Source organism: Stomoxys calcitrans, chromosome 4, assembly GCF_963082655.1.
Source record: "Stomoxys calcitrans chromosome 4, idStoCalc2.1, whole genome shotgun sequence".
In the NCBI taxonomy this organism is placed as follows: Eukaryota; Metazoa; Arthropoda; class Insecta; order Diptera; family Muscidae; genus Stomoxys; species Stomoxys calcitrans.
This window is the reverse complement of record NC_081555.1, coordinates 148,486,944-148,503,718: the sequence shown is the minus strand read 5'-3', so window position 1 is coordinate 148,503,718 and position 16,775 is coordinate 148,486,944. Positions and strand designations below refer to the sequence as shown.

The 16,775-nt window shown below is 40.4% G+C and overlaps 1 protein-coding gene across 2 annotated transcripts in view; it reads left to right on the top strand.

The window, feature by feature from the left end:
- The window catches only part of LOC106094127 (adenylate cyclase type 9), a 364,714-nt gene that overhangs the window by 126,124 nt on the left and 221,815 nt on the right, over window positions 1–16,775 (top strand). The window lies entirely within an intron of this gene.

Genomic DNA, 16,775 nt, shown 5'->3' with positions numbered 1-16,775 from the left:
TATGTGTCCCGTTATGATACCGAAAGCTATACTGACCTCCTTCTTGCTTCCTTTCAGTAATGGCCTCGCCTTGTCACGATCTGGATACCCCCATAAGATTTTCGCCGTCCTACCGACCGTTTCGCTGTTCCACAATGTTGCATGCGTATTCGTCGCCCACTCCCTTAACTCGATCGGCGTTGACCCGAAAGGCTTCGGGTTAACCAAGTTGATTGACGGCAGTCCTCTGGCCTTCACCACCAAATCGTCTGCCCTTTCATTTCCCCTTACTCCGTTATGGCCCGGCACCCAAACGATGCGGATTTTGCCATCCTCAGAGAAGGCGTTAATCTCCTTCTTACACTGCAAGACTGTTCGTGACCTTACCGTTCTGGTTGTTATGGCCCTTATGGCAATTTTACTGTCCGTAAAAATGTTCACACTCGACGTCCTCGCGTTAGCAGCACAGTGAGTTGTTCCTTGTAGGGGCTCAAAAAGCATAATCGGGAGATTGGTTTATATGGGAGCTGTATTAAGCTATAGATCGATTCATACCATATTAGACACGTATGTTGAAGGTCATTAGGGAAGCCGTTTTGTGTAAAATTTCAAGCGCCTACCTTATCTCCTTCGAAAGATAGCGTGCTTTCGACAGACTGACGGACGGACGGACATGGCTAGGTCGACTTAAAATAAAAATAAATCTGTCATTCGCTTCAGACCCTTTGTCGGGATATCGGTCTGTATGGCATCTATATCTAAATATAGTCCGACTCGAACCATATTTGGGATGAATGACGGGAGAACTAAAACTACCCACTGTTTTCAGCGAAATCGGGTAATAAATAGAGCTCTTATGGGCTTCAGACACTTAATCGGGAGATTGGTCTATATTGCAGCTATATCTAAATATAGACCAATCTGAACCATATTTGAGACAGATTTTGGAAGTCTTGGTACCACTCACTGTTCCAAATTTCAGCTATGTCGGATAAAGACCCAAAATCGACAGACCGGTATATATGGCAGCTATATTCAAATATGTTCCGATCTGGACCATTTTGAATTCGGATATTGGCGGGCCTAGAAAAACTCACTATGCCAAATTTCGGCGTAATAATACGCCTTTTATAGGCATAAGAGCCTAAATCGCCAGATCGGTGTGTATGACAGCTATATCCAAATATAGTCCGATGTTGCCCATTTAAGAACTTAACCTACGCTTAGAAGAAATACGAGTCTTTTCCGGTCTATATAGCAGCTATATCCAAATATGGTCCGATTTGAACCGTTCAAAAGCTTAATCAGCTTGTATCAAAAAGACGTATCTGTATCAAATTTCAACTGAATATCTCAATTTTTGAAGGCTGAAGGAGTGATTACAACAGACGGAGGGACAGACCCAACGACATGGTTAAATCGTTTTAGAATTTTACAACGATCCTTGAAAGGTCGGAAATGCATATTTCCATGTGTTACAAACGGAATGACTAAATGCTCCATATCCTATGGAGGGGGTTATAAAAAAATTTTGATTAAAATTGTGATTTTATAGAAAATAGCTGGACAGGGTCCGCTCCGCTGCGTTTTCTTTAACTCTCCAATATCTATTTAGGGTGGGGACACTTAGCCCTGAATGTGGATATTGTGCTACTGTACCCTATGTCTGCCTATGACGCTGAACGCCTGCGTTCGAATCCTGGCGGAACTTCGGACAAAATTTAAAGCGGTGGTTATCCCCTCTTAATGCTGGCGACATTTGCCAGGTACCATACCATGCATGGTCATGTAAAAAATTCTCCCCAAAGAGGTGTCGCACGGTGGCACACCATACCGACTCGGCTATAAAAAAGGCCCCTTATCGTTGATAAGCTCAACTTGAATCGAAAAGCACTCATTGATGTATGAAAAATTTGCCCCTGCTCGGTTCCTGGGCAAATTTGTACTTTACTCCCAAATGCCTTTCTTTTGAGCCCCATTTTACTGTATTGGTAAATATTTCGTGTTTTCGACAATTCGACTCAAATATGGACATCAAATTCATGTCCACTCCTAAATTCCTTTATTTTGAACCCCATTTTGTCAAGGTCGGTAAGTATTAACCGTTTGGAGGGTGTTTCGGGGCTGGTGGGGCCACCGGCACCTGAAAATAAATATCAAATTCGTTCTTTACTTCCAAATACCGTTGATTTGAGTTCCTTATTGCTATAGTCGGAAAAAAATTCAGTTTAAGGGTGATTTGAGTCCCATACTGCCATAATGGGTCAATTAATCTATTCGACGTATTTTTAGGAGGATAAGAACCACATTGACTTGAACGTAAATTTTAATGTCATATTAGGTTGCCCAAAAAGTAATTGCGGATTTTTCATATAGTCGGCGTTGACAAATTTTTTCACAGATTGTGACTCTGTAATTGCATTCTTTCTTCTGTCAGTTATCTAAGCTTTATTAAAAATGCATTTACTTTCTTTTAAAAAATCCGCAATTACTTTTTGGGCAACCCAATATTTTTAATCCACTCCCAAATATCTTTCATTTGAATCCTATATAGCCATGGTCGGTCGATATGCCCATTTGGGGGTAATTGAGAGTGAGGCGACCTCTCATTACTTGGACCTAATTTTGTATGCCATATTTGTTTTCTACTGTCGGATACTTTTTATTTGAGTCCCATATTGATAGGAACTTCGTTTAGAGGAGTTTTTGGGTTGGGGCAGCTCGCTGGGTACTTGAACTTAAAATTTAATATGATTTTAATTTTCTAGTCTCCAATACCTTGCATTTGATACCCATATGGTGTCCATCGGTCCTCTTTTGTTTTTGGGTGGCGTTTTTGGTGTAAGGGGGAGGGTGAGCAACCATCCGATATCCAAAAATTATATATGATATGATTCCTTATGATTCCTTATTTTGATTCTACGGAACTAACTAACAAACCGAGTCCCATATAGTCACAATGGGTCATATGCCCATTTGGGGAGTTTTTGGGGGGTGACCCCCTTCACTTCGATCTGCTTTTTTATGTCTGATTCGTAATCTATTCCCGATTACCTGTCATTTAAGCCACATATTGATATGGACGACCAATTTTTCATTTTTTCGACATATTGGTGTTAGGGTGACTTCCTGAGTACTTGGATCAAATTTTTATTACCATATTCGTATTCTACTCTTCAATACCTTTCATTTGAAGTCCATATTGTCTTTATCGGTTCACTTGTGCTTTTGGGTGGTATTTTTGGGGTAACGAGTAGGGTCCTTCCGATATCGACAAATTATAAAGCATATTTCTACTTCCTCACCGTATTCGTAAGGGGTTTTGGGGCTGAGGCACCCCCCCCTCCCCCCCAGGTACTTGGACCCAACTTTTATTATGAAATTCGTACTCTACTCTTGAATACCTTTCATTAGAATCCCATATTGTCTTGATCGCTCCACTTTTATTTTTGTGTAGTACTTTTGTGGTAAAGGGGAGGGTCCGCCCCCCCTCCCGATATCAAAAAATTATATAGCCTATGTTTCCTTCGAGACCAACCTACACAATCTGTGAAAATTTTAAGGTAATCGGTTCAGCCGTTTTTGAGTCTATACTGAATAAACAAACACAAATTCAATTTTATATATAAGATGGCATAAAATTTAGTAAGCAGATAAAATTTTTGTCTGTTCGTAAAGTTTTGTCTTTGGAAAATTTTCACTCTTGGAAAATTTTTGTCAAAATTTCGTCTTAAGAAAAAGTTTCCTTAAAATTTTGTTCTTTATTTAATGACATCTTATTAGGAATATCGAAAGTTTCCAGACAAAGAGTTTTCTTTTGTCTTGTTATTCTTCATAAATTGATACACATCTAAGTGGCTAAAAAGAAATTGCTGTTGAAGGTTAAAATGTTCGTATACTCGTACCTTTCATTGTCCTCTATTCAGATTCAGTAGCAATTTTCTCGAAATTTTCACTTTGCATTGAGAAGGGAGTTCCTCTCAATTATGACCATGATTCATGTGAAAGTATTTCAACTATGACTATCACATTTCCACATGATTGCAAAAACAAATAAGTGATGCTAATGACCTTAACCCATGGATACAATGCAATAGTAGATGTATAGAAAGATAGTTATTTACAGTTATCCCAGCGCCCATTGTTCAACACACACTTGTATACGCATATTGCCTTCAACTTTTAGTAGTTTCAATGTCGATTGGTGGTATCTACTGCCAATAACAAAAGTTCTGTATGGTAGTTGTTGTTTTTTTTGGCAATCATCATTCGTTCTTCATTACAAATTGAGAATTATTCCAATGAAAAACTTTTTTTCTATAACCCTCTTTATGAGTGATAACCATGTCTGTGGGGGGGGAAATCAAAGTACTGCTGAGATGAAAAACTGAAATCAAAATTTGAACAATATGGAAAATCATTGAATCGTAATACACCATCTAAGGGTTGGTACTTAAAACGGAAGTAGTGTATTGATATATGTATATATTGAAGTAGATTTGGGTAGGATTTTCATTTGTAGTTTATTGTAGACAGCAGTCAATTATATGAGTTTAGATACTTCTCACAATAATAAGAAATATCTGTAATAAGATTTTATGGTTTAATGAACTAATCACTTGGCCAAAGCCCTGTAGCTGAATTTCAAATGAATTACAATACATGCCAATATTCATTACTCCAAGTTCAATCACATTTAAGAGAATTAAATTTAAAGAGTTGTCGTCTATGAATCAAAATTCATAATTGACAACCAAATTTCTATATTTGGTTTGCAATTGGAAAACCCCTTACCTTCCATTTGCTTACCTTTTGATCCCATTAAGCGAAATACGAAATATTGTGAATAATGGTTAACGCACCACAATGGCGTCCAATGTTAGTTGTAGTGCTTCTAAGGATACTAGTTGAGTTAGATCCTACCATGAAATTGGTAAACTGAGTATCCATTTATATGGAATTCATTTCAAAATCACAAACTGTACCCTGCACCACTACTGCGGCTGTGATAAAATTTGTAGTTGGACTCAGAAATGCCTGCTGATTCGGCTAAGCCATGTCCGTCTGTTCGCATATCCTCTCTGTGGTAATAGTCCCTCTGTCTTTTTTCATACCCAACACCGAAGGATGGGGGTATGTTCATTTTGTCATTCCGTTTGCAATACATCGAAATATCCATTTCCGATCCTATTAAGTATATATAAAATCTAAGACGATCTCGTCCGTCTGTCTGTTGAAATCACGCTACAATCTTCAAAAATAGAGATATTGAACTGAAACTTTGCACAGATTCGTTTTTGTCCATAAGCAGATTAAGTTTGAAGACTATATCTTGATGTAGCGCCCATATACCGATCCGTATAGGGGGGCTATATCAAGGTCTTAGACCCCATAAAGGTAAGGTCTTAGGCCCCATAAAAGCCACATTTATTATCCAATTTTGGAACAGTGAGTTGTATTAGGCCACTCCACATCCTTTTTTAATTCGGCCCCGATCGATTCAGATTTGGATATAGCTGCCATATAGACTGATTTCTCGATTGGCCCTGGGCCCATGTCGCCGAAATTTGCGACAGTAAATTGTAGCCGTTTAGTGAAGCGGACGTGTTTTTATTTCGCTCCTCAAAGAAAAACTAAACATATATCCGTATCTCGGAATAGGTACTACCTATTACGAACAAATTTTAAAGCCTTTTGGAGTAGGCTAGAAATGAACTCCAAAGACCCAACATCTGCGGTGGTGGCGTCAGACCGTAGCGTGTTGTCCTCCCCTCCTATAGGTGTGGGTGCCTTGGCACCTGTAGTCGAGAGTAATGCTTCAAGCGCACAACTAGTCTTCAGACTAATTAATGAGGAAGAGACGGATAAACAAGACGGATGCACAGTACGTCCCCAGCCTTTAAGTAAAGGTGGTGTTTCTGACTCGGATTCAGATAGCGACTGTGTCGCATAATCAGCAGCATAATCGGGCGAAAGTGCAGGATGCTGGAAGGTATAGAACTGACATTCCAAGCACTTCTACGGAAGCTGGAAAGAATCAGATCTCCAGAAGAGCATAACACTACAAAAATACTGAAGAAGAAAAAGAGCTCCCCGCTTTTAAGTACTCTGGGAAAACCAAGCCAGTCATCCCGCAATGGAGACATCAGACTGTGTCCTGTGGAAGTAGACAAAGTTGTAACAGAAACGAAGGAAGCGCGCACGGCCCCTGAGTCTTCATGGAGAACTGCGATCTCCAAAAGGAGGCCACAGCCATCACGGAAGGGCAAAAGGGTCGCTAAGAATGGTAAGGAGCGGCTCTCTTACGCCAGAGTGGCAAGGAATCACCACAGAGATGAGCTGACTTATGCAGTCATCAATATCGGCTGTGTATCCGGTAGGATTCCACCAGATCATCGGTCCCAAGTGGAGGATCTGGTTAACGATGGGATTTTGGAACATGTGTGGAACTCTGTAGAGGGTCCACCCATACAAATAATGAGCTGCGAGTTTAGAGGGGATATCTTTACGCTGCATTTTGCATTGGCGGAATGTATTGATACCATCAAACAGCTCGTCAGAGGTATTCACGCTCCCTGGGAGGGGGCAAAGCTCGACGTGGTGAGAAGGATGGATATCCCTCAGCTCGCAAAGGCTACGGTCTTCACCAAGAGATGGTGCAGTAAATTTGCGACGGAACGCATGTTGGGATTCTTGGGCAAGCAAATCGAAAGTTTGGTCGTGGGAAGTCTTCCACAGGGAGGAGAAGGAGGAAGGAACTCTCTTTGTGGTTGGCATTGATCAAGTCTCCGTGACGAAGACTAAAAGCATGGCGCACTACGTGAACAAAGCTGTCTTTTTTAAGATTGGGAAGACTAGGATAGGCAGAAATTTTCGTTCTGCTACATCAGGCCGTGCAGTGGCAGGTGACTCAACACCGCCCAACAAACAGGGGGCCGACAACGAGACAATCATGGCATGGAGAGACTAGGGGAAGCAATGATCCTAAAACTAAAATATCAAGCAGTGCAGTGGCGAGAGACCCAACAAACAGGAACTCGGCGACGGACCCATCACCGACTTAAAGATTCGGAATACTGGGATAGGTAAAGATCCTAATATTGGAACATTAGGCAGCGCAGCTACAGGAGACTCAATGCAACCCAACGAACAGGGAGCCGATGATGGTACCATCACCTACTCTCAAGAAGCCCATTTACTTAAGATTTGGAAGGCTAAGATAGGCAAAGATCCTAGTATTGAAACATCAGACGGTACAGGGAATGGAAATCCAATAAAGCTTAACGAACAGGGACCCGACGATGGAATCATTACCGTCTTTATAAAAAGTCGGAAGACTAGACTAGGCAAAGAACCTAAAACGATGACATCAGGCAGTGTAGTGACATGATAGTCAATGCGATGAGATCATCACCTACTCCCAAGATACCCATTTACTGGAGGACCAATGATCAATCAGGTAATCCAGATAAACCTCCATCGGAGCGAGACTGCTACACACGCTCTAATGGAGAAAATCAGCAAGGGCAAGATTCATATTCCCTGAATTCGGAAGCCATGGACGATCCGGAACAAAGTTTCTGGACTGAACCATATCAACTACAAATTATTCTATGCTGACGCTGGTACTCAGCCGAGGACCTGCGTTATTTGTCATAAATATTTAAAATATGTATTTTTCTCCAGATGGGCAACATCGGATGCAACAGTGATGAGACAGGAAGACGGTGGAGCATACCTGGCATCTTTTGTCTGCCTTTCGACTCTCCGACACCGCCACCCACGTCGGAGCTGCAATGGCTGGTGAGGAAAGCAAAACAGAGAGGAAACGAGGTACTAATAGGGTGCGATGCGAACTCTCACCACATTTCGTGGGGTAGTACCAACTTTAATTAGCGGGGCCTTCTCTGAGGATGTCATCATCCGCATCGTTTGGGTGTCGGGCCATATCGGAGTAAGGGCGAATACAAGGACAGACGATTTGGCCGTGAAGGCCAGAGGACTGCCGTCAATAAACTTGGTTAACCCGCGCTTAAGAACGAACGCTGTGAAACAGCGAGACAGTCGGTAGAAAAATCCTATGGGGCGATCTGGATCGTGAGAGGATGAGGTTTTTACTGAAAGGCAGTAAGAAGGAGGTCAGTATAGCTTTTGGTATCATAACGGGAGACATAGCACTACGAGCTCAAATATTTGCCCATGAACATTCGATAAAGGGGCAAACTTCTCATATATCAATAAGTGCTGTCCGATTGGAGTTTAAGCTCAATGATAAGGAGTTTCCTTTTTATAGCCAAGTTCGAACGGCGTTCTGCTGCGCGACACCTCTTTGTGGAGAAGTTTTTACATGGCTGCCATACCAAATGGTACAGCACAATACCAAATGGTACAGCCAGCATTAGGGGGGATAACCACCCCAAAGTTTTCAGGATGTTTTCGCCAGAATGTGAACCCAGGCGTTCAGCTTCATAGGCGGACATGCTAACCTCTGCCCTGCGGTGGCCTCTAGGACTACGAGCTCACTTATGGGAGATCGGTGCGGCAAGTTATAACATGTGGGGAGATGTTCAGACGTTGAAGCATTTCCTATGTCATTGCCCGGCTTTCGCGGCTAACAGACACCGGTACTAAGAAGTGGACACGATATCAGACATAAACCAACTTAGGGGAATGGTATGGAAAACAATTAAAGATTTTGTAAGTAGCACGGAATTCCTAACTTAAAATTTTCTTTTTCGATGTTAATTTTTATACCCTCCACCATAGGATGGTGGTATACTTCCGTCATTTTGTTTGTAACACCTCGAAATATGCGTCTGGGGCCGCATAAAGTAGATATATTCTTGATCGTTATGTCATTTTAAGTCGATCTAGCCATGTCCGCCTGCCCGCCTGTCTGTCGACTATTCTAAATATCCGAGCCATTTTAGATATCCGTCCGTCCGTCTGTCTGTCGAAAGCGCGCTAACTTTCGAATGGGTAGAGCTAGCCGCTTGAAATTTTGCACAAATACTTTTTATTAGTGTAGGTCGGCTGGGATTGTAAATGGGCCAAATCGGTCCATGTTTTCATATAGTAGCTGCCATTTAAACCGATCTTAGGTCTTGACTTCTTGAGAATCTAGAGGGCGCAATTCTAGTCCGATTTGACTGAAATTTTGCACGTGATGTTTTGGATATCCGTCCAACAATTGCACTAAGTATGGTTAAAATCGGTCTATGTTTTGATATAGCTGCCATATAAACCGATCTTGGGTCTTGACAATTTGAGCCTCTAGAGGGCGCAATTCTCATCCGATTTGACTGAAATTCTGCACGAAGTGTTTTGTTATCACTTCCAATAAATGTTCTAAGTATGATTCAAATCGGTTCATAATCTGGTATGCCTGTCATATAAACCGATCTTGGATCGTGACTTCTGGAGCCAATAGAGGGCGCAATTCTCATCCGATTTGGCTGTATTTTCGCATGAGATGTTTTGTTATGACTTCCAACAACTGTGCTTAGTATGACTCAAATCGGTCCATAACCTGATATAGCTGCCATATAAACTGATCTGGGGTCTTAACTTTCGAGCCTCTAGAGGGCGCAATACTCGTCCGATTTGACTGAAATATTACGCGTTGTGTTTTGGTATCACTTCCAACAACTGCACTAAGTATGGTTCAAATCGGTCTATGTTTTGATATAGCTGCCATATAAACCGATATAGGGTCTTGACTTTTTGAGCCTCTGTAGGGCGCAATTCTCATACGATTTGGCTGTAATTTCGCATGACATGTTTTGTTATGACTTCCAACAACTGTGCTAAGTATGGCACAATTCGGTACATAACCTGATATAGCTGCCATATAAACCGATCTGGGATCTTGAATTCTTGAGCCTCTAGAGGGCGCAATTCTCATCCGATTTGGAAGAAATTTTCTACAACGGCTTCTCTCATGACCTTCTACATACGTGTCTAATATGGTCTGAATCGATCAATAGCTTGATGCAGCTCCCATATAAACCAATCTCCCGATTTTGCTTCTTGAGACCCTACAAAGGGCAATTCTTATCCGAATGAACTGAAATATTACACAATGACTTCTACAATGTTCATCATTCATTTAGGGTCCGAATCGGACTATAACTTGATATAACTCTAATAGCATAACAGTTCTTATTCAATATTCTTTGTTTGCCTAAAAAGATATCTCGCGCATAGAACTTGACAAATGCTATGCATGGTGGAGGGTACATAAGATTCGGCCTGGCGGAACTTAGCACGTTCTTACTTGTTAGTTTTTAGAGCGCACAACAAACCGATTACTGGCTTAGGTGTATGTCTATAGGGGCATGGGCCAGATTAATATCTGCACCCTCTTTTCAACCTTACCTAACCTAATGTTTTACCCACATGATTTGACCGAAATTTCGAATTACATGTTTTGGACTTTAAGATCTAAATTGACAATTGGTTTTCTGCAAGAAGGTTTTCGTTCCGCCAAAAATCATTTACCGATTTTGAAACTTCCCCACCACCAGACCATGATCCCGAAATTATTCCCCAATCTTACCAATGCAATCTCTTCCCATGATAATTCTCCATAGCTTTAAGCGCCCAAAATATGACAAGCTTCGCACAAAAGATTTATAACAGGTGATGATGTTGATGATGGCATTTGTAGGTACTTCACGGCTTGTGTATCTCCATGTATTCGCACATGTTTGCATGTTCAAGTTTTTTTTTGCACCAGCGGATTACAATTCATACATAATAGAGCTCTCAAACAAACAAACAAATAGATGAGAGAGGGCAAAAAACGAAGAAAACCCAACCAAAATAAATAGCAACTTAACGTACAACAATTAAAATAATGATGCTAATGTTGAAAGACAAATTATTGTTGTTATCGCAATGTCCACTTGTGTATCTCTCTTGTCTTTCTGTCTTTTGTATTTGAGCGCGCCGCTGTAGTTTGATTTGGGGCACTTATCGTTTAAACAGACCCCCCTCCCCCCCATAACAAGCAACCAATTAGAGAAGTAGCAAACGACAGCAAAAAATACTACAACAAAAGAACACAAATAAATGCTTAAAAAGCAATTATTTAATAACAGCGTTTGTTTGGTGTTTGATTTGTTATTAGGTATTTTGATGTTTTTTCTTACAATATTTGTTTCTTCAAAGTTAAATAGCCAAATACATGTGTTTGGCAGATGGACTGTTTTTTTTTTGTTACAAACGAAAAAAGATAAAAATTTTTTCTTAATACAAATCAATAACAAACAGTATTTCCATGGAAAATATCATAGTTTTGTAGAAAGAAAATATAGCCAATACTGATTTAAATAGAGAATTTCTGTGAAATTTCATAGATATGAAATGTTCTAAGAAATTGATTGCAGAAAATTCAAATGACATTGATTTGTATATCAAACTAGCCGAACTGGGCCCGCTCCACTGCGCCTTCTTTTACTTTATATGGAACAAAAGTTTCCTTGGAATATTTATTTTCGACAATTAAAGATCTTTTAGTGAAATACCATGCTAACTTGACTAACAGTTTAACAATATAAGTGCCTTTATCTGAATCCCATATAACTTTTATTGGTCTACGAATTTAAGTTTGGATGTAAGGTGTACTCCATTCTTAAAATACTTTATTTCAGCCCGATATTCTCATGATGTCTAATTTAGGGGTGTTTTCGGGGGATAGGTGGTCCCCCAGATACTTGGCCCTGACAAAATATCAGCATCGTGCACTTCTCTCAAATACCATTTATTTGAACCCCATATTGGCATTGGCTTAAGAGTAGTTTACAGGAAGAGGCGTCCCCCAAACACATGACCCCAAAATAAGTTATCAAATTTGTTTTCTAATCTCAAATACTTTCCTTTGAGCCACATATTGGCATGGTTGAAAAATTTTTTCCCTTTGGGGGTGTTTTGGGAAAGGGGTGATGCCCTAAATACATGGTCCTACATTTGGTTATCAAATTCGTATTCTACTCCCAAATACCTTTATTTGAGCCCCAAATTGCGAGGGCCAGTAAAAAATTTCTGTTTGTGGGGTATTTTGGGAAAGGGGTAGACCTCCAGAAAATTGGTCCCGGAAATGGGTATCAATTCTTGCTCTACCGCCCAAATACCCTTCATTTAAGCAACACATTGACATAGTCAGAAAATATGCCCGATTTAGGGGTGTTTTGGGGATTGGGGTGGTCCCCCAAACACTAAGCCCGGAAAATATATCAGCAACGTACTCTATTTTCATATATCTATATATCATTTATTTGAACCCCATATTGCCATTGCCCTCAAACTTGGAGATCAAATTCGTTATCTAGTCTCATTTAAACTCCTTATTGCAAAAGTCAGCAAATATGTCTGGTTTGGGGTATTGGCCCTAAAAACTATGAATATTTAGTTCCACTCTCATTAAGACCCAAATTGTCTTGGTGAGCAAATACGTCCTATTTGGGGGTTGTTGTGATGGTGCGACGTCCGCTAGACAGTTGGCCCCTAATGCTGATATCAGATACGTGGTCTACTCCCACATACCTTTAATTTGAGCCCCATATTTCCATAGTCGGCAAACATGACCGGCTTGGGGGTGTTTTGGGGGATGGGCGTCCACTCAGTGAGTTGGCCTGGCAAATTTATATCGGATTCGAGTTCTACTCTAAAAACCATCTTATTTGAGCCTCATATGGCAATAGTCAGAAAATACTTTCACATAGACACTTTTCCCGAATATTGATATCAAATTCGTGCTTTACTCCCAAAGATCTTTCATTTGAGCCCCATATTGCTATGGTCGTAAATTTGTCCCCTTTGGGGGATGTTTTTGATGAGAGGCGGCCCCCCAAACACTTGGTCCCATATTGGGATATCAAATTCGTATTCTGCATTCAAATACCTTTTATTTAAGCCCCATATTCCCATGGTCAGTAAATAAGTCCTGTTTGGGGGGTGTTTCGGGAAAGGGGTGGACCCCCAGAAACGTGGTCCCACATTTGGATATCAGATTCGTATTCTACTCGCAAATACCTTTCATTTGAGTCCCATATTGCCATGGTCGGTAAACATGTCCGATTTAGGGGTGTTTTGGGGCTAAGGGTGGTTCCCCTAGCACTTGGTCCGACAATTGGATATCAGATACGTTTTCTTATCCTAAATACCTTTCATTTGTCGTGATTGGTGTAAATTATGTTGGGTAGGTTTTAGGGTGGGGCAGCCCCCTAGGTACCCCATCCGAAATTTGGATACCAAATTTCTATTTTTGGGGTACTATATGAGAGCACACAAAATTTCACTTAAATCGCACCACCCATCTCCGGAATATGGCGTTTCTGGAAATTAGGGTATGGGGGAGGGTCAGATATCAAAAAATGTAGTACCCTGTTTTCACCACGGGGTCATTATGCACCATTTTTGAAAATTTCAAGAAAATCGGTTCAGCTGTTTCTGAGTCTATAAGGAAAACACAAACAAATAAACACAAATTGATTTTTATATATAAGATACCCTCCACCATAGGATGCGGGTATACTACTTTGGTCATTCTGTTTGTAACATCTCCAAATATACGTCTGAGACCCCATATAGTATATATATTCTTGATCGTCATGTCATTTGAAGTCGATCTAGCCATGTCCGTCCGTCCGTCTGTCAAAAGCACGCTAACTTTCGAAGGAGTAAAGCTAGACGCTTGATATTTTGCACAAAAATTTTGTATTAGTCAAGGTCGGTTGGGATTGTAAATGGGCCAAATCGGTCCATGTTTTTATATAGCTGCCATATAAACCGATCATGGATCTTGACTTCTTGAGCCAATAGAGCGCGCCATTCTCATCCGAGTTGGCTGAATTTTTTTTTTTTGAGGTGTTTTGTTATGACTTTCAATATTTTTGCTAAGTATGGCGCAAATCGGTACATAACCTGATATAGCTGCCATATAAACCGATTTGGGATCTTGACTTCTTGAGCATTTAGAGGGCGCAATTCTCATCTGATTTGGAAGAAATTTTGTACACCGGCTTCTCTCATGACCTTCAACATACGTGTGTAATATGGTCTATATCGATCAATAGCTTGATACAGCTCCCATATAAACCGATCTCCCGACTTTGCCTTTTGAACCCCTACAAGACGCAATTGTTATCCGAATGAACTGAAATATGACACAATGACAATATTCAGCATTCATTTATGGTCCGAATCGGACTATAACAAAGAACTCGACAAATGCGATCCATGGTGGAGGATATAAAGGGTGATTTTTTTGAGGTTAGGATTTTCATGCATTAGTATTTGACAGATCACGTGGGATTTCAGACATGGTGTCAAAGAGAAAGATGCTCAGTATGCTTTGACATTTCATCATGAATAGACTTACTAACGAGCAACGCTTGCAAATCATTGAATTTTATTACCAAAATCAGTGTTCGGTTCGAAATGTGTTCATTCACCGTAACGTTGCGTCCAACAGCATCTTTGAAAAAATACGGTCCAATGATTCCACCAGCGTACAAACCACACCAAACAGTGCATTTTTCGGGATGCATGGGCAGTTCTTGAACGGCTTCTGGTTGCTCTTCACTCCAAATGCGGCAATTTTGCTTATTAACGTAGCCATTCAACCAGAAATGAGCCTCATCTAGATATAGCTGTCATATATGTATATAGCCCGATTTTCACTCCAAGAGTCACAGAAAGTGCCAAAATTTCGCAAAACGCTTTTCTCGATGACTGCCACAGTATCTAAGAAGTTTGCTCGAAATCGGTTCAGATTTAGGTATACCTCCCATATATATATATGTTCGTCCGGTTTTAAGAAATATTGCAATAAAGTGCTCTTTTTATACCCACCACCGAAGGATGGGGGTATATTCATTTTTTCATTCCGTTTGCAACACATCGAAATATCCATTTCCGACCCTATAAAGTATATATATTCTTGATCAGCGTAAAAATCTAAGACGATCTAGACATGTCCGTCCGTCTGTCTGTTGAAATCACACTACAGTCTTCAAAAATTGGGATATTGAGTTGCAACTTTGCACAAATTCTTTTTTTGTCCATAAGCAGGTTAAGTTCGAAGATGGGCCAAATCGGACTATATCTAGATATAGCCCCCATATAGACTGATCCGCCAATTTAGGGTCTCAGACCCAAAAAAGCCACATTTAATATCCGATTTTGCTGAAATTTGGGACAGTAAGTTGTGTTAGGCCCTTCGATATCCTCCGTCAATTTGGCTCAGATCGGTCCAGATTTGGATATAGCTGCCATATAGACCGATCCTCCGATTTAGGGTCTTAGGCCCATAAAAACCACATTTATTATCCGATTTTGCTGAAATTTGGGACAGTGAGTTGTCTTAGGCCTTTCGATATCCTTCGCCAATTTGGCCCAGATCGGTCCAGTTGTGGATATAGCTGCCATATAGACCGATCCTCCGATTTAGGGTCTTAGGCCCATAAAAGCCACATTTATTATCCGATTTTGCTGAAATTTGGGACAGTGAGTTGTCTTAGGCTCTTTGACATCCTTCGCCAATTTGGCTCATATCGGCTCAGATTTGGATATAGCTGCCATATAGACCGATCTCTCGATTTAAGGTTTTGAGCCCATAAAAATCGCATTTATTGTCCGATGTCGCCGAAATTTGGGACAGTGAGGTGTGATAAAACTTTCGATATTATTTTTCAATTTGGCTCAGATCGGTCCAGATTTGGATATAGCTGCAATATAGACCGATCTCTTCATTTAAGGTTTTGGGGCCATAAAAGGCGCATTTATTGTCCGATTTCGCCGAAATTTGGGACAGTGAGTTGTGTTAGGCTCTTCGACATGTATCTGCAACTTGGTCGAAATCGGTCCAGATTTGGATATAGCTGCCATATAGACCGATATCTCGATGAAAAGCCTTGGCCCAATAAAATGCGCATTTATAATCCGATTTCACTGAAATTTGACACAGTGACCTATGTTAGGCTTTTCGACGTCTATGTCGTTTATGGTTCAGAGCGGTTTATTTTTAGATATAGCTACTAAAAAGAGCAACATTTTGTTTTACACAGTTGAACAATGTCTTGTATTTATTAGAATTTGGTCCAAATCGGAACATATATCTATATAGCTGCTAGGGGCCATAAGGTATGCATTTTTCCCCGGATTTGACGAAAGGTGGTTTATATATATACCCGAGGTGGTGGGTATCCAAAGTTCCGCCCGGCTGAATTTAACGCCTTTTTACTTGTTTTAATCTTTTCTATCGAAATTTGGAAGGAGGGATTTCCCTTTGACGCTTGGTGGTGAATTTCATAGAAACACAAATTCATTTTAATATAGAAGATTTTTTCTTCCATTTACTTTTTATTGATTTCATATTCCAATATGGCCTTTGTTTCTTCATTTTTGCAAACCACAATCCATATCTAAATCTATTCATTTTATCAAATTCCAATCTAAGTCGTTTCATAGAAGGCTTTCAATGTATTCGTCCATCTGTTTGCCTATACATCTGGCAACGGATTCAACCATGATGCAAAACATGTATGTATTTTCCCATACTGTATTCTCTCATTCCATTTCCATTGTCAGTTCATACCAATGGCCTTCTGACTGTGTATCCCTTTGTCTGTCCACTCATCCAATTGCTATATCATCGGCCAATTTCCTTATTTCTCATTTTAGTGGGACGTTGATTACATTATGAATTGATAGGTTCACATCTTAGGCAACAGTATTCACGGCTGACTTTCATGATGTTTGTGTTCAGGCGCCACTTTATTCACCAATATTTG